At 41.3% G+C, this 27,082-nt stretch overlaps 1 pseudogene; it reads left to right on the forward strand.

Annotated features, from left to right (window-relative positions):
• Nucleotides 1-5,535: 5,535 nt before the first annotated feature.
• On the forward strand, nt 5,536-5,653 carry LOC124723592 (annotated as a pseudogene).
• The last annotated feature ends 21,429 nt before the right edge of the window (nt 5,654-27,082 follow it).

Raw genomic sequence — 27,082 nt, forward strand, 5'->3', positions numbered from 1 at the left:
GTCGGCAACGCCTATGTAAGACAAGTGTCTGGCGCAGTTGTTAGATCGGTTACTGCTGCTACAATGGCAGGTTACCAAGATTTAAGTGAGTTTGAACGTGGTTTTATAGTCGGCGCACGAGCGATGGGACACAGCATCTTCGAGGTAGCGTAAAAGTGAGGATTTTGCCGTACGGTCATTTCACGAGTGTATCGTTAATATCAGAAATCCAGTAAAACATCAAACGGACAGAAAAAGATCCTGCAAGAATGTGTCCAACGATGACTAAAGAGCATCATTCAACGTGACAGAAGTGCAGCCCGTCCTCTGATTGCTGCATATTTCAATGCTGGGCCTTCAACAAGTCTCAAGGTGCAGACCATTCAACGAAACATCATCGATATGGGCTTTCGGAGGCGAAGGCTCACACGTGTACCCGTGATGACTGCACTACGGATAGATTTACGGCTCGTCTGGGCTCGTCGACAACAACATTGGACTGTTAATGACTGGAAACATGTTGCCTGGTCGGACGAGTCTCGTTTCAAATTGTGACGAGGTGATGGACGTGTACGGGTATGGAGACAATCCTAAAAATCCATGTACCCTGAATGCAGCAGGGGACTATTGAAGCTGATGGAAGCTCTGTAATAGTGTGGGGCATGTGCAATTGGCGTGATGTGGGACCCCTGATACGTCTAGATACGACTCTGACAGGTGACATGTGCGCAAGCACCCTGTCTGATCACCTGCATCCATTCATGTCCATTCCGACGGACTTGGGCAATTCCAGCAGGACAATGCGACACCCCACACGTCTATAACTGCTACAGAGTGGCTCCAGGAACACTCTTCTGATTTTAAACACTTCCGCTGGTCACCAAACTCCCCAAACATAAACATTATTGAGCATATCTGGTATGCTTTGCAACTTCCTGTTTAGAAGAGATCTCCACCCCCTTGTGGACAGCCCTGCAGTATTAATGGTGTCAATTCCCTCCAGCACTACTTCAGACATTAGTCGAATCCATGCCATGTCATTTTGCGGCACTTCTGCGTGCTCTCGGAGGCCCTAGACGATATTACGCAGGTGTACCAGTTTCTTAGGCTCTTCAGTGTATTTTGAAAAGCCTACACACCGACAGTTGTTTGTGCCATCCAACCAGCGTAGTTGCTAGGTACGATGTCGTTATGCTTGCTTTTCAGTGTACTTGTGTGTCCTTTAAGTGCGCTTTGGCTTGCTAGTCATTTAGTGCGTGACAGTAGGTCGTGAGTGGTCGATGGTATTTACCAATGCAGAAAAAGCCGACATGCTCATGATGTATGGAGAGTGTAGGAAGAAGGCAATTCGTTCTTCTACGGTTATATCCCGACAGATGTCAACCATCTCGGCAATTATTTATCAACCTCTTCAACCAGTTATGTGAAAGTGGTAGTGTAACACTTAGACAACGTACAGAAGGAAACATATGACGACAGAAGAGAGTAAAATTAATGTTCTTGCCGCTGTTGCAGTTGATTCGCACGTTAGCTCCCGCGCAATCGCACAAGGAGGTGGCATGAGTGAGGCAGGAGTCTTATGCAATCTGCATCGACGTAGGTTACATCCCTATCACATCTCTCGCCATCAAGAGCTGCATGGAAGCAATTACGAGTACCGTGTTAACTTCTCTACATGGGCGTTAAGACAGGACACTCCAGATGTGTGATACATCTTGTTTACTAATGAAATGACATTTATCATTGATGGTTAGGTAAACTGCCGAATCATGCACTGTTGTTCTCTTGACAGTCCTCGTTGGCTTCATCAGGTGGAACGTCTGTGTCCATGGAGTGTAAACGTGTGCTGTGGGGTAATGAACCATCAGCTCATAGGCCCGTTATTCATAGACAAGACACTGAATGTGCTCAAGTATCACAGCCTCCTAACCGACCATCTTCCACGGAGGCTAGAAGACGTTCATCTGCAGACTAACAGGAACCTGTGGTACCAACATGATGGTTGTCCATCCCACCAGTACACTAAGCCCTGCAGCATGTCTTCCGAATTATTTCCAAATCGTTGGACTGGAAGTAGAGGACTTAACCTTGGCCATCCCGTCCCCTATATTTGAGGCCTGTGGACGTTTCTGTGCGGAAAGCTGAAAGACGCTCTTTACATACGATGAAATGCAATGACGTATTACTACAGCCTGCTCGGACATCTCAGCTGAAATGCTAGCACGTGTGCAGCAGTCGTTCCATACCAGTCTAGAAGCGTGTAATGTAGCTGCCCGTGCTCATTTCGAACACAACCTGTGATGGTCAGGTGCCTCGTTACTGGTCAGAATCCACATAACTGGTGTATGTACTTGTGATGTTCTTCAGCGTGTTTTACCTCAGGTATTGTACAAATGTTTGTGTGGGAACTTTTCAAAATACGCTATCTCGTAAGCAACTCGCACTAGTATCCTGCAACAAACACAACTGACATTCTAATTTACCCTATAGTTGGTTTATTAATGTCAATAGGCATTGTTACATTTAAAAAAGTGCATTTTTGCAAAAAAAAATAAACTTTCTAAGTAATTTTACACTCTGTTGATTAGCTAACAGTATGAGCCCCGACTACCAATCCATCAATAGCATGTTCAATCTCCGTAATATTTGGGGTGCAAGTTGTAGGTGATTCCCCCTGTATACAATTTGCGGTTATAAAATAAAGGGACTGATGCTGCCACACAGCAAGTGCGCACGCGCCAAATATAAATGGCCAATAGCTGTAAAGCGTGAAACCTTTTCAGTCGAATGCGGCATCTCTGGTGTCTGTATACAAATCACTCGTTTGTGTAAGAGCTGTTATTTTGTTTTGCCTGGAAAATTATACGTGTAATAATAGAGCAACGAATTGTCGTGAAACTCTTCATAAATATTGGAAAAACTGCCACTGGAACCTATTTTTTACTAAAAGAAGCTTGTGGTGAAAACCGTTTGGCAAGTGCGCGAGTTTTTGAGCGGTTCCAGCTTTTCCAAGATGACTGAGAAGACGTTGAAGGTTATTACGGGATACCCTTCAACATCAAAAACGGATGAAAATATCGAAAAAGTATTGAATCTGAACCGATCTGACTATCGATTGAGTATCCGATCGGTTGCTGAAACTGTAGGAACTGGCAAAGAATGCGTAAGGCAAATTTTACGTAACCATTTTAATACGACAAAAGCGTGTGCGAAAGTGTCGCTGAAAATTCTCACTATTGAACAAAAAGAAGCACGTGAAAATGTTTGCCCTGCCCCGAAACTTTGAATACCATTGAAAACAATCATAATTTCTTGGAAAGAGTGATAACATGTGACGAATCTTGGTTTTTCGCTTCTGATCCAGAGAATAAGCGCTAATCCACCCAATGGAATGGCCCAGCTTCACCGAAAGCGAAAAGGGCTGGAATGAGCAATTCAAGATTAAAAGCGATATTTATGGAATTTTATGTCTTCGCTGGGTTCATAATTGTGAAATTGTTAACCAAGATTGCGACCTTGAGGTTCTTGCTTAACTCCATGAGAAAATAAGAAAAAAATATACGACCCGAATTGTGGAAGAACAAGTCATGGGTTGTGCATCAGGACAATACACCACTCATACCGCATTGTCTGTTAAGAGGATTATAACGAAGTATAGGAGCCAAGTGTTACACCACCCACTTTATTCGCCTGACCTAGCATAGTGTGACTTTCATCTATTCACCAAGGTAAAATCTGCATTAAAACGAACAAGATTTCAGTCCGTTGAAGCAGTGAAAGAAAAAGCGGCACGCGTCATCAAGTACATCACAACACTTTTCCCATCAATGGAAAATTCTCATAGAGCTTTGCAGTGATAGGGAACTGGAGTACACTGAGCGTCACCATAACTAAACCAGAGAGGTTTTGAAACAAAATGATTTATAACATTAGTTCCTTTGTTTTGTAGCCACACCTCGTACAGTTTGTAGATATCGTTACTCCTAGCTACTTTGTGCAATTGCGTGGAAATGCCATTCGCACATCCAAACACGCAGTACCCCTCATTCTAGTTTGACGTTTGTCGCATATCGTCTTCATGCTGCTGAGGAAGTACTGGGCGTACGTATAACAATAACACGTCTCCCTATTTCGCCTAGTAGGTCACGACTAATTCTTCGCTCGGCAGAACGCGAGTGAGACCCTGTTTCACACTGTTCCACTCTATGAAATAATCACGCCTTAGATCCCGCAGGGGTAGAAGCTATCTATTACCTACTGCAGGGTGAACCAAATAAAAGTGGCCCGGACGAGTGGAACACCAATAACGGAGGAGGAAAAGACCTAAAGTTACCTTCAACATGATGGAGCAACTGCCCATACAGCGGGTCAAACTTGTAGCACATTTACACAATCTTCGCGTCTGACAGACTTGTTAGCAGAGGTCAATCTGTTCGCGCTTCTAGCTGGCCACCCAGCTCACCTGATCTGTCAGTGAGCGATTACTCTGTGTGGGAAGCCCTCAAGTCCAAGGTTTATCGCAACAACCTTCATAGTCTTCAAGAACTGCAGCAGAACGTTTTGGATGAGAGTGCAGCAATTCCAGCAGTCCAACCTCGATCCACCTTCAGCAACTTGCTGACATGGACCCACAAGTGCCAAGAGATGAATGGTGGTCACTTCTAACATCTTGAAGGTATGTGCTAAGGTGTGATCAGGGTAGATCCAGAAAATAAAGTCGGTAGTTGCTAACCACAAGGTTGAATGAGTATAATATCTTTGAGTAGGAGGATCTTTGATGGTTAAGAGAGCTGGACGCGCGCAGGTTTAAGGGAGGAGTCGCAGGTAGGTGCCCGGAGGAAGCAGACGTGTGATGTCAGCGTCAAGGTACGTCGCTGCCCCTAACCAAACTTAAGCACGTAAATGAGAGAAGATATATAATCATTTCAAATTGGCTTTGTTAGATAATGTTCAGAGTTAGGATCTGTATGTCCAAGGTTCGACACAGTAAGCGTTCTGTAAAATTTTTTGTAAGAGTGATTCGTGCTACAAAATGTTGGAAATGGTGGGTTTTGTGTATGACTTAAAATTTTAACAATATATATATTGAGATCAACATTGTGTTTAAATCTAACAGCCTGAATCATAATCCACATCCTTTGCTTGTACTGAATATGAAAATGAGTAGTAAAGTAAAGTTACCCACCAATAAAAGAACGTAAATGAAATAAGGCCTCTATGCAATATATATGTGCAGTTCATAGTTTGAAATCGATTTTGGTATAACTAACGTTATCAGAGCAAAGTTATTTCAAATAACTAATTTTATGCCATTGTGCAACTGGCATTATTCAAGTCAAGATATAATTTCATTAAGTAAACATCAGGGCCAAAAGTTAATTTTTCGGTACCATCTTAATACCGTTGCACAAACGTCATTATTCTCTTAAACTTGATTGCTGAGTCAAATACATGTTGCATTTTTGGCAAAATGGAGGATTGCAAGAAACAAGTTCACAGACGCAGTCAGATGCAGGTTTGTTGAATAATTAATTTAGAACGATCTTATCAATGATGGGCAACGGCCTTGCCGCGGTGAATACACCGGTTCCCGTCAGATCACCGAAGTTAAGCGCTGTCGGGCATGGCCGGCGCTTGGATGGGTGACCGTCCGGGCCGCCATGAGCTGTTGCCATTTTTCGGGGTGCACTTAGCCTCGTGATGCCAATTGAGGAGCTACTCGACCGAATAGTAGCGGCTCCGGTCAAAGAAAACCATCATAACGACCGGGAGAGCGGTGTGCTGACCACACGCCCCTCCTATCTGCATCCTCAGCTGCGGATGACACGGCGGTTGGATGGTCCCGATGGGCCACTTGTGTCCTGAAGACGGAGTGCTGCTTTTATCAATCATACTTTCACAAATAAAAAAGCATACAATTTTGGAAAGATGCTTTCAATCTGCTATAGTCGGGTTTGTAACGTATTTCCTTTCCTCTGCTGTGTTTCTTTGTAACCTGGAAGTCTGTTCTCCGGGCCACTTTTATTTGCCCCACCCTGTGTTAAGACACCGACTACGGTTGGTCTTATGGCTTCCATTACATACGTTATAACGAAAACAAAGACGTCATAATTATATCGCATCTTAACTCTGACTAAACGTCTACTGAAAGAATTTTTAAAAAAGGCAGGAAGCGATATATGAGCGCGTTCCCCGCACGTTGACCACCGTTGGGAGCCGCAAATTGTCGGTCAGACCGCGTCGTGCTCGTTAATCGCCGACCGCAGCCTGAATCAAACCGTCGCGTGGCCGCCTCCTAGTTGATTTTGACCAGGCAACGACGTTTGTCCGTAGCTGCTGCCGTACGAGGTAAACTTGCCAAGGGAAGTTCGTAGTTGGCATATTAGTCAAAAGTTGTCACGAAGAGTAAGTTACTGTACATCCAGAACTTATGCTACATACCACAGTCAGACCCTAACACATAGATTGCAGCCTTACACATAAAGACGGTGCCCACGCGGAAATAAAACACAGGACCTGCGCAATATGCTGTCACATTTCACCACTCAGGATTCAGGTTGCCATAATGTACAACGGTTTCTATTCTGAGCCGTAGAAAGTTTCAGAAATATCACCATTCTGAGACCGAGCAAACCTCCTACTTACACCTCGTCCTCCCAATCTATCAACCTAAAATTTGACTGCACAAAAGTTGTTGAATTTACGAGACATGTGACCAGAACGGGCTTTGTTTGTTTTCGTTTTTTGAAGTTTGGCAACACTGAATAATAGAGACAGGTACCCTGATCAGAGCGAGCATCGCAGGAACACGGTAGTATGTAAATTCACGTTGTAGCGTCCAGTTGTGTGAAAGACATCTGTAAGAAATCCCGCCAAATGCGAGTCACGTGCTACGATCCGCTTCCTACTCGCGGGAGGAATAACACCTACTGTAATTTTTTCGCCAATCAAAACGGTTTACGGTGAAGGTCGTTTTCAGCAGAACGAGTGTGTTTAAGTGGTGAAGAGGCTTAGTGGAGCAGAATAAATGTTGATGACGAAGAGAGAAGTGGAAGACTTTCCATTTTGACTAATGAGCTGGTGCAAATAATCGAGAATCTGTTCGTGAGCCGGCCGGGTGGCCGAGCGGTTCTAGGCGCTACAGTCTGGAACCGCGCGATCGCTACGGTCGCAGGTTCGATTCCTGCTTAGGGCATGGATGTGTGTGATGTCCTTAGGGTAGTTAGGTTTAAGTAGTTCTAAGTTCTAGGGGACTGATGACCTCAGATGTTAAGTCCCATAGTGCTCAGAGCCATTTGAACCATTTGAATCTGTTCGTGAACACCGTCGATTGACAGTGGATGAAATTCCTGCGATGTTACAACTCTCCAGAATTCTCTCATACATGACAATCACAGTAACGATGGGATACCGGAAACTCTGAAACTGTGGGCAAGATAGCTCCATAACCAGATGACAGGGCAGCACAAGAAAAATCAGCGCCCGCGATTTTCTTGAGCGACTTGAATTGGAAGATGAGGGTTTTGTGAGCTCTATTGTGACTGAAGGTGAAACTTGGGTGGCTCATTACACGTCTGAGACAAAAAGACAGTCGTCACAGGGGTGTCGCACCAATTTCCCATCTGCCAAAAAACTCAGAACTATAATTCCAGGCAAAAAAATCATGGGGTCAGTGTTTTGGTACTGAAAAGGCGTCATACTGGTCTCATGGGGAGGAAATAATGCAAACCGATATGTGAGACCATAAAAAACTCGAGAGGAGCATTCAAAAGAGAAGGAGGGGAATGTTGACGAGGGGATTGTGCTTGTTGCACCACAACGCCCTTCTCACACAGCCTTTGCCACCATTGCGCTCTTGGACTAATTTGGTTGGGATGTTGTGAATCCCCCTCCCCGCCTCCCTCGTATTCCACGACATAGAGCCTTCAGATTATCGTCTTTTCACCTCCCTGAAGGCACACGTCAGTAGAATTAAATTTTCAACCAATGAGCAGGAGTAGAATGAGGTTCTGATGTGGGGAAAGGAGCTGGTGGAAGAGTTCGTCGAGGAAGGCACAAAGAAGCTTGTGCCATGGTTAACAGTATGCACTGAACGTGATTGCGTTTATGTGGAAAAGTAGTCAACAAGTGTATCAATAATATCCTGTATTTTTTTCAAATGCCCTTTCCATAAAAAATATAAGAATCTTGTACATTTAATTTCTGAACATGCCTTATATCATTCCAACAGAATCTATCAGCAGCTGGTCCGAGACCCCCTATTTTCTACCCAGTATCGTTTCTACCTCTATATTCCACTGATTACTAGCTCCTCATGCCATGTCGTAGTACCTGAACAACATTGCTTCCTTAAGCTTGAAAAACTGTATGACACTCCAGGCACCTATTTAAACTTAAAAACGATGTATTTCCAAGTTTTTATGTACCATGATTGCTTGATTTCTGTTTCATCGCCCTTAGTCTCGTTTCTTTCAGTCAACTATATCTTATCATACATTTTCCATTCGTCCACAGTACTTTGCCAAGGAACTGCTTCCCCTGCAATATTCCGCTGTGTGTGAGACTGTGAAACCTATCAACGTAATGGGCCTACCCAGACTCGTCACACTCCACTTAAGACTCCATGTTAACGTTAAATTACGCAAGGGCATCATTACCTTGAAATGACCTTACATAGAAACATAAGGTGGGAAATTGCAATAGTCCTACTACACAACAATCCATTCAATCAGCAGAATAAATCAGTGAATTGAAGTGGACCACGTGCTCCTTGAAATGAAAATGCAAATGAAACATAAGCCGATTATTTATTATATAAACCAATTACAAAGCATTTGTATCAACGTCCTACGAAACAACAAAGTTAATTTCTGGCGACATCTAACATGGTAGACAAATGGAGGAATGGCTACCGTATCCTAACTGTACATTAAATCGTTAATCGAATACAACCCAACGATTAATTTAGAAAATCCAATGGTAGATTGAGTAGCACAAATAACGATACTAAGGCATGAAAGGGGTTTAGCGGAGCTGTGCAACCATACGCTTCCTACATAACATTAAACCCTATCTGGTGACCGAACAGCTGTATAATCTCAACAACCTGCTGTGGAGGTAAGTCGGAGTACCGTGGTCGTAGTGGAGATTCAGAATATCGCATGTCAAGCAAGACTTGGAGAGCTCCGAGCGCCACAACATCTCGAACCAGCGATCTGTCTCCATCCACCATCAGCGTAAGAGTTTCTTTTTTTTTCTTCCATCAGCTCCCGAAGCGGCAGTTTGCGTCAATCTGTCCGCAAATGCCAATTAGGAAAAGTGTTACTCTTTTCTGCCAATAGTGTATCAATGCTACGTTTAACAAATCCCCATCCCAGTATGTCGTCGGTCAGGGGCCAATCAGAACAGATCTTCTTCGCTAATCTGTCCTAGTAGTTCCAATCTGACGTCAACCGGCGATGGGCGAATCAGAGCGTAGTTTAACACTTCTGAATTCCCCGAGGCCAAACCGCATTCCAAGACTTGTGCTTTTCCGCCATAAATTGTGGTGTCCCAGCAAGCACTTGAAACTGTTGCCTTCGACCATCTCAAGAGTCTAACTGTGCCACAAGCTGCTAACCCCGATTTAGTGAAAAGGACCGATAGATTCAATAAGCCTCCGTCGGTTGTCACTTGGCATGCGCAAGCAGCACAAGGCTCTGAGTGCCCATGACACCCTTGCCGCATTCAGAGGAGTGTGCGAACTATGCATTTTAACCCCTTTAACGACAACCACGGAAATTGTATAAACTACATTTCTCTGTGATAAATGAACGAAATGATATTTTAAGTAAATGCAACTATATTGTCCTACCTATCGCCAGTCGTGACAAGGGCAGATAAATTTAGTGTAAATGGAAGGAGGCAAACCAGACGGCGTGTTACCTTCCATAACCTCTCCCTTACAATAAAATTTTGAGCAGGAGTTGACCCACTGAAGCATGGTAGTGGACAACTCCAAGACAAATTTCTAAAAGAAAAAGAAAAAGAAATACCATCTGTGGAGAGTGGCGGTGGCATCCATATAAAACAGTGAAATGTGCAGCATAGAGTGGTATAACAGGGATGGATGCAGAATAAACACTCCACGTTCAACCGCAGGCTAGCCCTCTCCTGCACACAACTGGAACAAATATAAACTGGCCTAATGTTGATGGTACATAGTATCTGCGCCAGCAGACTTTACAAGTTCAACAGTACCAACGTAACAAGGAATGGCTGATAGAATATTACCAATTGCTTAGAGCTACAGTTTAATACAAAGTTATCAACTAGGACCCTGGCCTCATAGCATGTTTACTGTTTTGCAGATATGCGTATAGTATGCAAGGTGGTCCATTGAGCGTGCCCGGGCCAAATATCTCACGAATTAAGCGTCAAACGAAAAAAACCACATAGTCCGAAATTTGTCTAACTTGAAGGGGGAAACCAAATGGCGCTATGGTTCGCCCGCTAGATGGCGCTGCCATAGGTCAAACGGATATCAAACGCGTTTTTTAAAATAGGAACCCCCATTTTATTACATATTCGTGTAGTACGTAAAGAAATATGAATGTTTTAGTTGGACCACTTTTTTCACTTTGTGATAGATGGCGCTGTAATAGTCACAAACGTATAAGTACGTGGTATCACGTAACATTCCGCCAGTGGGGAAGGTATTTTCATCGTGATACATTACCCGTGTTAAAATGGACCGTTTACCAATTGCGGAAAAAGTCTATATCGTGTTGATGTATGGCTATTGTGATCAAAATGCCCAACGGGCTTGTGCTATGTATGCACTCGATATCCTGGACGACATCATCCATGTGTCCGGACCGTTTGCCGGATAGTTAAGTTATTTAAGGAAACAGGAAGTGTTCAGCCACATGTGAAACGTCAACTACGACCTGTGAAACAAATGATGATGCCCAAGTAGGTGTTTTACCTGCTGTCGCGGCTGATCCGCACATCAGTAGCAGACAAATTGCGCGAGAATCGGGAATCTCAAAAACGTCGTTGTTGAGAATTCTACATCACCATCGATTGCGTCCGTACCATATTTCTATGCACCAGGAACGTCGTGTACATTTCTGCCACTGGGCACAAGAGAAATTACGGGACGATGACAGATTTTTGCACGCGTTCTTTTTAGCAACGAAGCGTCATTCACCAACAGCGGTAACGTAACCTGGCATAATATGCACTATTGGGCAACGGAAAATCCACGATGGCTGCGAGAAGTGGAACATCAGCGACCTTGGAGGGTTAATGTCTGGTGTGGCATTATGAGAGGAAGGATAATTGGCCCCTATTTTATCGATGGCAATCTAAATGGTGTAATGTATGCTGATTTACTACGTAATGTTCTTCCGATGTTACTACAAGATGTTTCACTGCATGACAGAATGGCGATGTACTTCCAACATGATGGGATGTCCGGCACATAGCTCGCGTGCGGTTGAAGCGGTACTGAATAGCATATTTCATGACAGGTGGATTGGTCGTCGGAGCACCATACCCTGACCCGCACGTTCACCGTATCTGACGTCCCCGGATTTCTTTCTGTGGGGAAAGTTGAAGGATATTTGCTATCGTGATCCACCGACAACGCCTGACAACATGCGTCAGCGCATTGTGAATGCATGTGCGGACATTAGGGAAGGCGAACTACTCGCTGTTGAGAGGAATGTCGTTACACGTATTGCCAAATGCATTGAGGTTGAGGGACATCATTTTGAGCATTTATTGCATTAATGTGGTATTTACAGGTAATCACACTGTAACAGCATGCGTTCTCAGAAATGATAAGTTCACAAAGGTACATGTATCACATTGGAACAACCGAAATAAAATATTCAAACGCACCTACGTTCTGTGTTTTAATTTAAAAAACCTACCTGTTACCAACTGTTCGTCTAAAATTGTGAGCCATATGTTTGTGACTATTACAGCACCATCTATCACAAAGCGAAAAAAGTGGTCCAACTAAAACATTCATATTTCTTTACGTACTGCACGAATATGTAATAAAAAATGGGGGTTTCTATTAAAAAAAAACGCAGTTGATATCCGTTTGACCTACGGCAGCGCCATCTAGCAGGCCAACCATAGCGCCATCTGGTTTCCCCCTTCAAGCCATACAAGTTTCGTTCTTTGTAGTTTTTTCGTTTGACGCTTAATTCGTGAGATATTTGGCCTGGTCACGATCAGTGGACCACTTTGTATAAATGTGGCAGGAGATCTATTCATGTTACTTCACAATCCAGATTATTCTTCTTTAATTAAGATACAATTTTCCAGGCTTCAAGACTTTGTAACTAAAAGTATAAGAAACTGACCTAGCCTAGGGTATTGGACGGGTCACAGGTGGCGGATAGTGAACGTTCCACCAAATATGGTGGACAGCTGCTAATACAAAATAAGCAGTCCCGGACCAAGACAAAATAAAACCAAATCCACTTAGCATCTGTCTTGTAGCAAGCGGTAAAGTGGTCAGTTTCTCTTCACCAGTAGTACGGCTGAAATTTATATAGTGCAACTAAACCTTCCAGTCTTAACAGTCTCAACCCCTCCTGATTCCATGTACAATCATCATGGAGCATTTTGATAATCACGATATTACCCCAGGTGGTCAATCCACCGCCAGTATTACTGGCGCACCTGGGCTTTCGGAATCTGGGGCAACCAGGTTAAAATCGAGTGTGATTCATCAGAGGAAGTCGGAGGACTCTGGCCAACTTAAAACCAAAACAACTACATTTTTTGCAACACTTAACATACCAACACTTTTGTAACCAGGTAAACTTAATAAATTGGAAGATACATTAAACCAGCAGAAGATTCAAATTTTGGCACTTCAAGAAACATGAATGACGGACAATAACACCATGGATTTCGGTAATTATCGACTTTTCAAAAGTAAAACTGATAAATAATATTCAATAATACGCCACATCTGGGAGTCACTATTGTAGTACCCAAAAATTTTTAAAGTTCAATAACGGAGGTAAAACCTATTAATAATAAACTGAAAGTGAACCCGTTTGTGGGCTGTATAAAAAAATGTTTGATTGAGAATCTGGCAGGGTCGTAGACAATGAAAGTTATCCTGGCATTGTAGTACACAATGAAAGTTAACACTTGGGGTTATTATATAATAGTGATGATTTGATTGAGAATGTAAACAAAGTTTAGTTTACTGACAAAATTTGTTTTCCTAAAAACGAAGACAGACAGAATATATGTTAAACACATTATGATAGAATTGTGAATAATAAACACGTGCCGGTGGGAGTGGCCGAGAGGTTCTAGGCGCTACAGTCTGGAACCGCGCGACCGCTACTGTCGCAGGTTCGAATCCTGCCTCGGGGCCGGCCGCGGTGGTCTCGCAGTTAAGGCGCTCAGTCCGGAACCGAGCGACTGTTACGGTCGCAGGTTCGAATCCTGCCTCGGGCATGGATGTGTGATGTCCTTAGGTTAGTTAGGTTTAAGTAGTTCTGAGTGCTAGGGGACTGATGACCACAGATGTTAAGTCCCATAGTGCTCAGAGCCATTTGAACCATTTGACAAGGATCCTGGGTGGTAAAAGTGAGTCAAGTACTCAGGCCCTAAAATGTGGATAACAGTATCTGTGTTAATCTGACGCTGAGCAGACCTTGACTGTTCAAATCTACAGAAGTTTCTATTGGTGCAGCTGAGAGCAAGTGGCGGTTGGGATTTGTAAGCCCAGATAAGGCTGGAGCAGCAGTACGTTACCCTGTTTGCTTCGTGCAGCGATGTTACTTGCAGCTGGGCGGCAGATGCGAGGCGTATGGCGGCACCTGTGAATCGATCGCGGCCACGAAAGAACTGAAAAATCTCACGATCTAGCGATCAGGCAGACAGATCGCAATTTACTTTCTACCCTGAAATCACGGCAGGTTTCAGTGTGTGACACACCCATTCACTGGTCGTACCAAGGACCAATCTGGCTCACTCAGACGACAGAGCGCACAAGGATGCCAAAACGAATAAGTGTGCCCTCGGGAAACGAATAGTCTGAGATATTTGAAGTCACACTGTCGGTAAAGTAAGAACTTCATCACAGGCTCCCGAGTCTAACTACTCGCAAGTGAAGTCAGTCTTAGGACAGGTCCCAAGTACCAACCACACATGCCAGAGCTTCAACCAGAAGTTGCTTCCAGACCAAAGTCCAGAATCAGAATGCCACGCACATCCAGACCAGAAAAATTCCAGTTTTTCCGCAAAGTGCACGAACGACACCGCCTTCATCCCGTCTTGAACCAATCACAGGTCTTTAGAAGCGCTAAATATCCCCCCCTACACGACAGCACAAACTCATGAGGAATCAGCGCAAGATTTAAGAGACTTGCGTCTCTGGGAAAAAAAGAAAACTTTTTTAAGAAAACTTATTTAAGTTTTCGTGGTGGGGGAAGATGTTCTCCGAAGTCGCCTCGCTTCCTACGGCAACAAGCGAACAGATACAATCTTACAGATCTTTATATAAATTGCCTGTGCCTTGGAGCAAGTTAGTCCCACTTATGATGTGTTATAAAGATTCTATCTCTAAACCTTCTCAGATGCCAGAGTTGCTTTTCACGACCGAGGCAGCCGATGGAAGTGGGTCACAGGCCTATTTGCAGTATCGGCGAACACGAAAACTTGTAAATTTTTATTAGGCGTGGCGCAGCCCACAGTCCCTGGTTCAAATGGTTCAAGTGGCTCTGACCACTATGCGACTTAACTTCTGAGGTCATCAGTCGCCTAGAACTTAGAACTAATCAAACCTAACTAACCTAAGGACATCACACACATCCATACCCGAGGCAGGATTCGAACCTGCGACCGTAGCGGTCGCTCGGTGCCAGACTGTAGCGCCTAGAACCGCACGGCCACTCCGGCCGGGACACAACCCCTGATTTACGACTCCACTGTGTAAATGTGTCCCTTCAGTCCATAGCCCCCAGCCCAACTTTCAGCTGGCGCCAACGCAGGTATAGTGCGCATTGTCCTGCTGGAGACTCGTCTTGACTTGGGGTGCTCTGTCAGCCCTATACGGCCGTGGGCCTGTACGGCGAGATTTTCTGAGAGATGGGCTCGCCGCCACTTGCTTTCAACTTCCAACATGCCGTTTCTACGAACCAAGAACTATAAAAATACCTCATGCTTTGAGTGCCCTACCAGGCTCCATCAATGCCTGCTCTGGCCGTTAACCTGGAGCCTCACACAAGTTTTTTAACGTTGTAACAAAATCTTTATGAAAAATAGATGAGAGAGTAACTTGTCCTCTCTCAAGACTAATGACAATTTCTCTTAAATTTGAAAATAAGATGTACACTTTAATTAAAGCCCATATGCCAGTCATTGAGCATAACTGTAAAAAAACCTGAAGAAGTTAATGAACCTTGGGAAACGTTAGAAAGCATCATGTCGAAAATTCCCTCAAATCATGTTAAAAGTTTAATGGGTGATTTTAATGCTCAATTAAGTAAAGAGAAAAAAATATAAGAAAACGGTTGGTGGATTTACTGTGCATAAATGGACAAACCAAAATGGGCAAAGACTTGTTGAAATGTGCAAAAACTTTAACCTTAAAATCATGTCGACACATTTTAAAACAACCTTCTAAACAAAAAAACTTGGTGGACAATCAGTACATTTATTGGGGAATTTCAAATCGATCATGTAGCAATTTTATACCCCAACTGAAAAGAAATTTTATACATCCAAGTAGGAAAGGGGCACTATAGATTATGAGCATTATTTAATGCAAATAAAAGTACAACTTTAACCTCAAAAATTCTTCAAAACAAAAAATTTTATCCCAAAATCTGACACTGCTAAAATAACCCCCACTCTAACTCTCGAACTTGACAAAAAACAATCCAAAAATTGGCAATGCCTAAAAGAAATGTTCATCACAACAGCACAAAATTTAATTCCATTTCGAAAGAAAGAAAAACACCCTTGGTGGAAAGCGGATTGTGAAACAGCAGTTAAGTCTTAGCATGAGGTGTTCAAAAACTGGAATAGTAACAAAAGTGAAAATATGTATAATACTTTTCTGACTGTAAGAAAAGAAAGATCTACATTAACCTTAAATGCGAACATTTTAGGTTAGGCTTTACTGTGACTGTTATTGGCCTTAAATTAAACAACAAGTTTACTGTTACCACTCACTGTTTATTTACCTCCACGACTCGTTTCAAAGGTTTAAACCTCCATCATCAGGTAGATTTACATTTGTTATTATGACATTTGTGTGTGTGTTGTGTTACGATTTTTTAGAGGAACTTGTGACACTGTCTACAGTGGTCACAGGTTCTACATGTGATGTGTTGCAACAGTGAAAGGAACCTGTGATCACTATAGACAGTGCCATAAGTTCCTCCAAATAATCGTAACACAACACACACACACAAATATCATACTCACAAATGTAAATCCACCTGATGGATGAGGTTTAAACCTTTGAAACGCGTCGTGGAGATAAATAAACAGTGCCCGATAACAGTAAACTTGTTGCGTCATTTAATTAACATCCAAATTAATCCGACAGACTAAAAGAAACTGCGAAAATGCCCGACTTTTAGAAATTCGAAAAAGAGTTCCAAAAGAACAATACAAGAAACATTTATAAGACATTCAAATCAAAACTATCTGGTTACCAAACTCAAAGTCTTTGCTTCAAAAATGAAAATGGTTGTTTGGCTCTTAACAACCAGCAAAATTGTAAGGTACTTGCTAATTATTTTGAAAAACTATTAACCTCTCCAGAACAAGCGAATAAATTCCAACCACAGCAAACTAAAACATCAACTCTAACTCTAAAGAATCTGACGAAATCGTAAGAATTAAACAAGTTAAATGACTTAAAACCTATAAAGCATCCAGAGAAGACAGTAAAACTGCGGAACTACTAAAATCAGCTGGCCGTAACATTATAAAAGAGACCACTTAACTAATAGGACATATCAGGAAAACTGAGAAAATACCTGAGGACTGGAAAACTGCCCTAATTCATCCATGGCATAAAAAAGGGGATAGAACTGATCTTAATAATTACCGAGGAATCTCTCTTCTCTCAGTCACATACAAAATTCTCTCGCGTTGTTTACTTAATTGAGCCCAAGAACAGTTAGAACCTAAAATTGGTGAATACCAAGCAGGCTTTAGTCCAAACAGATTCTGTCCGAAACAAGTTCTTAATTTAAAACTAATCCTTAGAGACCAAAGCATTTCTGGGTACAATATTTTATGTACATTTGTGGTTTTTAAAAAGGTCTACGGCTCACTTGATCATGAATCTCTTTTCCAAATTTTAAAAGAGCAAGAGCTGCATAATGAAACTCTAACACTGATTAGGGAAGCGTTAACTGACGCTAGCTCTAAAATTAAATTCATGGGAGAAATTTTTGAACCATTTGATATAAAAACTGGTGTTAGATAGGGAGATGGACTCTCCCCATTACTGTTTAACTGTGTTTTGGAATGGCGAGAGCAAAAGTGGAATCAAAATATAGATCAATCAATGATTTGGTAATTTTAACTTGGGATACTACCGCAGCTCAAAAACAATTGAAAATTCTTACAGAAATTGCGGAAAAAGTAGGTCTGCGAACATCATTCGAAAAAGCAGAATATATGATATGAAACAAACAAGCACAAACGTTTTTGAACACAAAATATGGAAAAATAAAAACGGTTTCCCAGTTTAAATACTTTCGGAAAATCATCCAGGAAAACGGTCTGGAAAAATCTGCAAACGCAGATAGTTGTCAAAAACGGCAACTGCATTCAGATTAACTCAAAACATTTATAATAAGAAATAACTTTCTAAATTGAGTAAACTTAGGCATTACAGCACTGTAACCAAACCTGAATGTCTTTATGGGGCAGCAACTTCAATTTTAATTAGAAAGAAAAATATTGAAGAAATTCAGAAGAAAGAAAGAAAGATTATTAAGAAAATCTTAGGCCCCAAAATTACTGATGCAGAAACTTATAGGCTGAGAAGAACAGAAGAATACACAGACATGCATGGTGACATGAGAAAGCGCAGGCTTAAATTTTAAGGGCACGTTAAAAGAATGGCATTCCCTAGATCGACAAAACAAATAGTAGAATTTACGAAAACAGAAGTAAGGCCAAAACTGAACCAATGAATGGATCACTGCGGTTAAGGAGGATCTTAAAGTAGTCGGTATAACTTAGGCAGACGTTACATATAGAAAATCATTCAGGCAAAAGATATTTGCTTTCCAAAATCGGTCGGAGGGAAAATACAAATGGACTGGAACACTGTGCATCAAGAACGTTGCTTGTGGCCATACAAAGAAAAACAATGTAGTATTTCTTTCCTGCCGTCCAGTTCTGCTAGCATGTTTCTTACATCCATATTCCAATTATTAAGATTAGATTAGACTCAGTTTTCGTTCCATAGACCCGGAAATGAGATGATTCTCACGAGTGTGGAACAAGTCAGACGGTTTTCCATTCTTAAAACATTGCAGCAAAACTTAGAATTGTGTGAATCACGTACCCAGAAAGCTGGGACGCACTGGCAACAATACAGTGATTTTGCTCCCCTGCAGAACTACAGCCAAAATTTTTACTTCGGCACACATACTGCCAGAATTCTGAAACTTACCTTTCAGACAGTGTGTTGCTCCACTTTCTCTAAGTTCTTCCTGTTATTCTTTTCCTGGTTGTGCTACATAAATATGCCCCAACATAGAGGTTGCAATTTTCAGCTTGTGCTTTTCCTCACATTGAAGTCTATTTCTTTCTAAGCTATTCACCTAAATACGGATTACTTGTGTTTAAAGACTCTAGTGTAGAAGTGACTGTCACAGCTGAGACCAAGTCAGCAAGTGTTGGGTTTTGTAATATTTGTCTTCCAACTTGGTTGAAAAGCAAAGGATACTTATTTGATGCTCACACCTGTAAGTCCTTAAATTCTTTTGTAGTCTTTCATGACGTTTATAAGTATTGCATCTATAATACAAGTGTAAATTTCCTAACCTTTCCTCGTGTGATGTATGCGATATGTAAAGTAACAAGGTAGACTGCTCCTTTTTCAGTCATCTACACATAACTAAATTGGATTATAGAAAAATTTTACAGATGTGTTTCTTCCTTGTATATACTCTCTCGCAAGACCACTTCTTAGTTGATTTTTTTTGTTCCCACTCGCCTCACACTTTCATTTCTCTCGTGTACTTGTATCCTTGCATTTTTTGTTCCAGTTGTCTTGTCTCCACATGAAATTTGCTCTGCAGCTGTTTTCCAAACATTAATGGAAGACTGAAGTATCTCCACAGGTGAGTGCACTGCTCTAGATAATCAGGGACCTGCATTCAACTCCTGGCCAGTTCACAATTTCGATCTTTGTTAATGTTTCAAATAAAAATCTAAGTATGGAAAGTCAAAAATATTATGAAAAGGCTAGATTGCTACTCTCCGTAGAGATACGCTGAGTTGCAGGCATACACGATGAAGAGACTGTTAGATATAAGCTTTCAGCCAGTTCCCTTTCAGAAAAGAGAAACGCATATTCACACAAGCTAGACCACCTCACATACACGACTGCTATCTCCAGCCAGACGGCAACAGAGACATGTTGAACAGGAGCAAATATCTAGAGCTGGGCGGGGAAGGGGGAGGGACAGTGAGATGTGGATGAGGGAACAGGAACTGGCGTTGCCTGGCGGAGCACACTGTGACTAGAGGTGGCAGGATAGGGCTGACAGACGCAGCATAGGGAGGCTGTGGGAGAGGTAGATAATGGGGAGAAACGGGGAGCAGAAAGGAGAGAAGCAGAGAAGGAAAAAAGACCGATGGATGCAATGGCAGAGAATAGCACATAATGAGGTTGAGGGGAGGCGAATTGTGAAGTGACAGGACAGAGGGGGCTGGAAACAGTTAGGTGGAGGACGTAGGGTCAGTAGGACGCCGTAGGCTGAGGATGGGGTGATTTTGGAGCGAACAATATGTTGTAAGGATGTCTCCCATTTGTGCAGTTTAGAATAGTTGGCGGTGAAGGGGGTGACCCAGATGGCCTGGGTAGTCAATCAGCTATTGAAATGAAGCATTTTACGTAAGCTGCATGTTGTTCCACAAGGTGGTCCACTTTGTTCTTGGGCACAGTCTGTGCCACAGTTTAGTGGTGGTCATTTATGTTTGTGGACCGCTGGTTCATAGTCACACCAATATAAAAAGTTGACCAATAACTGCAGCAGAGCTGTTTTATATAACAGCTGCTTTCAAAGGAGGCCTGGCATCTTCGGTGGGGTAGGACAAGCCTGTGACAGGATTGGAATAGAAAGTGCTGAGTGAGTGGATTGGGCAGGTCTTGCACATGGATCCTCCACAAGGGTAGTGTCTGTCTGTGAAGGCCTTTGTGAAACCTTTAGCATAACGGGCAAGGGAGCTACCATTACTGCACATATGCCATCCCAAGGGGGCCAGTTTGTATGGGAGTTATATTTCTGTTGTGTGGACAGTCTTTCCATCATGCTTGTCTGCAGCTCAGTGTGTCATCTTTACAGTGACATGCAATCTATCCTTTTCATGGTATTGTCAAATAAAACTCTTGTTATAAATTTTGAAATTCCCCATAAACTGAAGAAAGGAGAGAAAACAGAAGCTGCAACAAATAATACAATGTGTTTTGTCCTTGGTTAGTAAAAGCTGCAATGCATTTACCATGGCCACAGTAAATCAGTATGACACCCAGAGAACACATCACAGCCATAAAAATACATAACACAATGTACCTTGAGAAAACTGTTTACTTCACTGTGTTAAGGATTCAGTTGCTGTACCAATATATATATATATATATATATATATATATATATATATATATATATGATTATTGTAGCATGCATAAGAGTATTTCGTAACAGTATGCTGTAAGGATATCCAATAGCCCGATACACAAGGTAACTGGTAGGTGGTTGTAAAAACTCTGCAGATTGTGAATGGAATTGTATGCAGAATTAATACTTGCAGGAAAACACTTTACCTACCTCATTGATGCAAGGTGGCCCAGTCATGCAAATAATCTTTATGCTTTGTTTCCTGACGGTTTAACAATAATTTAAAATCAAGTTTACTATAACAGCTTAGTGTTCCCAAGTCTCGGGTGAAAATATCAGCTGATGACAAATGAACGTGGAAATTATTCTAAGAGGTTTCGCATATCTCCACGAGACTTTCAATTTTACAAATTGTTTGCTGCATGGGGTCTAGGGGTCTACTATTTTAATTTTGGATAGGCTGGATTAAAACTTACCACATGGGGGAGATACTGAGTCACAGACAGCCACAACAAAAGACTGCTACACATGTAAGCTTTCGTGGCCAGACACAGTGCTCGTTTGTGAGAGAGTTGTGGTTCCATGAACATATGTGTGTGTTTTCTACGTTGGACGGAGGTGTTTCGGCCTCAAGCTCACATGTATGGCAGTATCTTTGTTGTACCTTTCAGCGTCTCAACAGCTCATCTATGTGTTACTAATCTATACCTTTCTTAATATCATTGTTACTCTATCCTGGATTTTCCGTTGTTTGATTTGAATTTTGAAAGTATTTTCACAATGTGGTGCATGTCTGACTAACCAGAAGGAATCCTTGTGATGAAATCATCTTAGCTGTTCAGTGTAGAACTACACATTAAGAACTATGTACAGTAGAGACATAATGAGACAGCACTGATAGTTGCCAACACTAGTTCACAACTCAGGCAACCACAGGTACTGTGAAGGATATAGGCAGCACATTACAAAACAGTCGGATTTTTCTGATGGGTGAGAGCTGGGACCAAACATGATGTACTTTTACTGAGAAGCAATGCAGCACCATTTGTAAGGTGTACATCACTACATAACATTGCTAGTATAACAGTTTCATTAATAAATACCTATAAATCTTCATAAGTGATGAGATTTCAATAGTACTTCATATTTCCAACTTGTAATTATTTATTATGTAAAATAGGCAAGGTATAAGTAAGATAAAAATTCTGTAAGAACATACTCTTATTGATTCAATAATATTCTTGCAACTACTACAGACATCTGAATAAAACAGGGTATAAGTTGTATGTAATGTACTATTGGATATCTGAAGTTCAAAATAGTCAATCAACTGGCTTTGGTAGGGAGATACACTCAAAAATTTATTAATGACAAAGTTTAATGGTTAAGAATGATTTAACTCTTGACTATTGTAGAGGATTAAAAGTCTCAGTACTTACTAAAATGAAACATTGAACTCTGAACACTTAAAAAAAAAATAACATTTTTCCCACTGCATCCAAAATTTAAATCTTCCTCTAAAGCTTTGAAACAAATAAGACAAATGGGTTCAAATGGCTCTGAGCACTATGGGACTTAACTTCTGAGGTCATCAGTCCCCTAGAACTTAGAACTACTTGAACCTAACTAACCTAAGGACAACACACACATCCAAGCCCGAGGCAGGATTCGAACCTGCGACCGTAGCAGTCGCCTGATTCCAGACTGTAGCGCCTAGAACCGCTCGGCCACCCCGGCCGGCCAAATGAGACAATTCAGTGTGATTACTCTTTAAGGGAGCCAAGTATTTTAATTGTTGAAACACAGATAGTAGTGAGGTTCAAAGAAATACAATACCCGTCACTACAATTATCTAAACTGAAAATCAGTATTTGCTTCGTAAAGGTCACACAAAGCAACAAAGTATCAGACAAATGCAAAAACAAAAACATTAAGTTACACTGTACGTTAGGTGTCAAAATGTAAAAAATCAGGATGGGGATATGACATCACATGGATATTATGTAAACCAAGTCAAAATACTGGGCACCAAAAATATAGTAAATTGGGAATAGGATCTGGAGCCGGCCGGAGTGGCCGAGCGGTTCTAGGCGGTACAGTCTGGAACCGCGCGACCGCAACGGTCGCAGGTTCGAATCCTGCCTCGGGCATGGATGTGTGTGATGTCCTTAGGTTAGTTAGGTTTAAGTAGTTCTAAGTTCTAGGGGACTGATGACCTCAGCAGTTAAGTCCCATAGTGCTCAGAGCCATTTGAACCAATAGGATCTGGAAATATCATTGATCAAAAAATAAGAAATGAGTTATCGCATCAACATTCATTCAGTTACACTGAAACACGTAGGCTACAAGCTCTAAGCTCTCACAGGGATCGAATTAGATACATAGTTTTAGTTCCATACATATACACAGTGCGGAGAACCTCACAGATGTAGACTACTGCAGAGAACAAATACATAATACATAGATGATTTCTTTTGGATTGTCACAACAGCCTCAACAAATCTGAAGCATAAAATTATTCCATCAAGTTGTATTTCAAATTACATTGAGGAATAGTGCAACTCCTGGAAATGTACATCAATTTAACAGCATCAGCTCTTCAGTCCAAAGAAAATAACGCACGACAGCAATGTTAATAATTTAATAGCGCTAAGCTACTTCCAGTGTGGCTACTCAAACTTGGAAAAAAGTTCCTGAGAATTCCAGGTGTGAGACTGATGACTGTGTCAATACGCTGCTGATAAAGTACTGATAAGAGGGGAAAGAGGGGGGGCAGAAACCACAATAATGGCTTTCCTTTTATCTCAGTTGCACTATATACGCACCATAAGAGGTAGTTTAACCACAGTTTTTAAACATCGATTAATTTATATGGAATAATACTCACATAATTAACACACTTTGAAACACTAAGTATTTTAAAATTTGCAATTTATAAAATTCAATTTCAGTGCTAAACTAAAATGCAGAATTGCCTGTGATTTTATAAAATTCCTGAAATTACCAGAGATTTTTGAAGTAAAACGTAATTCCCTGAGAATTCCAGGTTTTCCAGAAGAATCACTTCTTCTTCTTTGCAGTTTTGTGTAGTTAAAAGTATTTAAAATGAGTGTTTTTAAGTGTGAAATTTGTGGAAAATAGTACAATTATCGCAAGACTCTGGGGCTGCATACTTCCAAAGTTCAACCACAGTAACTGAACGAAATCATAACTCATAATACAAATAATGAATCTTCATGTTCCTACCAGTGCTACGTATTCGAGAACAATTTTACTTGTAAAAGAAATTAAAACGCCTCCAACAAAACACTCATGGCATAATGCAACAGAGAACATTGAACTGTATGATTTGTACATTTGAAGCTGATTCTAAAGATTTTTGGATTGATCATAAGTTGAAAGAGGAAATGGAATGCGCTACATAACCCAGATTCGTCAAACACCATTCCAATAAATTTTTTGACAATTGCTCAGCTTGTAAGTATGTTTGCCTTTGTTCAGGTCAATTTATCTCCAAAGGTAAAGGGATAAGACAGCTAAAAATGATAGGAAGTAGCAAAATCAACGGAAAGGGTCCTGCAGAGATGAAAGTTCCCTATCAGGAAAGAAAGTGCCTTATTAATTTTTGGTCGACTCATCTGGACACGACATAGACTTAAGTATCTAAATCTGACACCACAACCGGAGAGCGTTGCTGTTCATGTTGCTGTAGGACTCTTGATATTGACAAAATTTGATGAACAATGCAGGATTCAAATTTGGCTTTCATAACATTGCAGCTCATAATTTGGCTTCATAGTCAGTCACAGACTTAAATGTTAACCAAAGCGATAATGCATGTGTACCGCTTTTATAAATCATAGTAACCTGTACCTGGAATTAAGATGCGAAGGTTTCGTGTTACCTGCACCTGAAATTACGAGTTGAAGATTTCATGTTAGTAATAAGTAATAATGCACATGGTGAATTATTAGCAAAACACGGAAATGATTATATTTGTGTTGATGAGACTCTCAGTCTAAATGGCTATAATTCTGAATTTACCATGATACTAGTACTGGATTATATGAGGCAAGGATTTCCATGTACTTTCCTTATTTCTGACAGAAATGACAGTGATGTGGTGACTGCATTTTTCAACTTTATTAAGTCACAGGTTGGGCAGTTTTGCCTCAAGGTATTCATGCCAGATCTGCCATGGTCCTACAGTATTGCTTGAAACAGAATAAAATGGGCTCCTAAAATGAGACTATTCTGCACCTGGCATGGGCATGGGCAAAGTGCATGGAGGAACAACACCAAGAGTAAAATTCTACACAAGGACAACAGAAATGATGTGTACAAGCTTGTTAAGATATTAATGCAGGTTAGAGAAGTTGCTATGTTTGAAGAATCGCTGCAAAAAGCACTCCAGAAGCTCTGTAGTGATCCAGATACATCCAAATTTGGTCATTATTCCAAGACCTACTATGAGAAAAATGTGAAGTGTTGAGCACATTGTGACTGGATGCAAACTGCACTCAACATGAACATGAACATGCACAAGCCTTTGAAATACATACATGGTAATGCAAAAAAAGTGAAATGTCTGGACAAAGATATATCTGCAGTGATGTTTGTAACAGTAAAGCTGTTTGATATGCTTATTGTGATCATGAAAGGAACGACGACTAGTAAAGTAAAAGACATTCGCATTAGGCACAAGTCTTTTTAATGGACGACTTCATTACTAAGGAAGACAGTGGTTGGGAAGTACCTGCTTCAAGATCATCTGAAGTTTATCTTGTGAAAGACAATAAAGTCTACTGTAAGTGTAGATTAGTGTGTAGTATGCATTCAATGGTATTGTTGCACATGCATTGATTACAGTTTTAAATATGTGTAACAACATTCATATGGTTTGCCAAATGGAAAAGAAAAGCAGATGTGATAATCCCTTGTAAAATCATGAACTGTCAGATGCACTTGTTACTGATACTGGAGAGATGTCTGTGATTAATGAGAGTGATGCAATTTTAGACCAAGTAACTGTAAATGCTAACTCCAGTACCCAGGAAACACTGTCAGATGAATACAAAAAGATTATTTGACTGTTGCTGGAATGTCACCTAGCCAAAAAATGGTGACATCATTGATGGCAAAAGTTGATGCTGCTTGAACCCATGGCAGCAGTTCTTTCAGTAGCCCAGAAAGGAGTCACAAGAGAAAACTTGTGCCACAGAGGAGGCTGTCTTCTAAAAACAAAACAGACCATCATGCCACATCCTACAGCAATATCTGCAGTTATGCTCTCACGTTCTTGTGGTGTCAGATTCAAATGACTTAAGTCTAGATCGTGTTCAACATGAGTCAACGCAAACTTAACAAGGCACCGTCCTTCCTTATTGAGGAATTTCAACCCTACAGGCCACTATCCATTAAATCTGTTTCAATCTACCATTTTTAGTTGTCTTATCACTTCACCTTTGGAGATTAACCTGCCTGAACGATGGCAGACATACATACATGTTGAATAGTCATTAGTAAACTTAATGGCACAGTGTTTGAGGAATCTGGATTGTGTAACGCCTTCCATTTGCTCTTTCCACTTTAAAAATTCGCCTTCACTAGAGAAATCCTGATTTCACACTATTTAATGAGCGGATTGGAAATGCTTCAAATGTATTCATCACACACTTCAACCTCTTATGCTGCTGCATTACGCAATGAATGTTTTGCTGGTGGCGTTTTGAACTTATTTTGCAAGTACAATTCTTGTCGCTTATGCGACACTGGTAGGAACATGAAGGTTCATTATTTGTAAAATGAGGTACGATATCGGTCAGCTGCTGTGGGTGTGCTTTGGAAACATGGCGTCTCAGAGTCTTCAGGTAATTATATTCGTTTCCGCAAATTTCGCACTTAAATGCACTCATTTTAAATACTTTTAACTACACAACACTCTTAGTACAAGCAACCGCGGTAAAAAAGTGGACTACAAAAAGGCGAGGAAAAAGCAAATTCTCTCACAGCAACACACCAAAGGCGATTAACAAACGCTCCCACTGTAAAACACGGCAAACAAGCAATCGCTCACTCTGCAAATCACTACAAAAAGCGACCAGCAAATAAATGCTCTCGCAATAAAACTGGTTCAGCAAAAACAGGTGCCCCAAGTAGTAACGACGGCCAAAGATCATGCGATATTCACTACACGGCGTGGACCAAAGACTTTATCCTCGACTGTTCCAGTTAGCGTATGGGATAGGTATGGGGGGGGG

This window comes from Schistocerca piceifrons, chromosome X (assembly GCF_021461385.2).
Source record: "Schistocerca piceifrons isolate TAMUIC-IGC-003096 chromosome X, iqSchPice1.1, whole genome shotgun sequence".
Lineage (NCBI taxonomy): Eukaryota > Metazoa > Arthropoda > Insecta > Orthoptera > Acrididae > Schistocerca > Schistocerca piceifrons.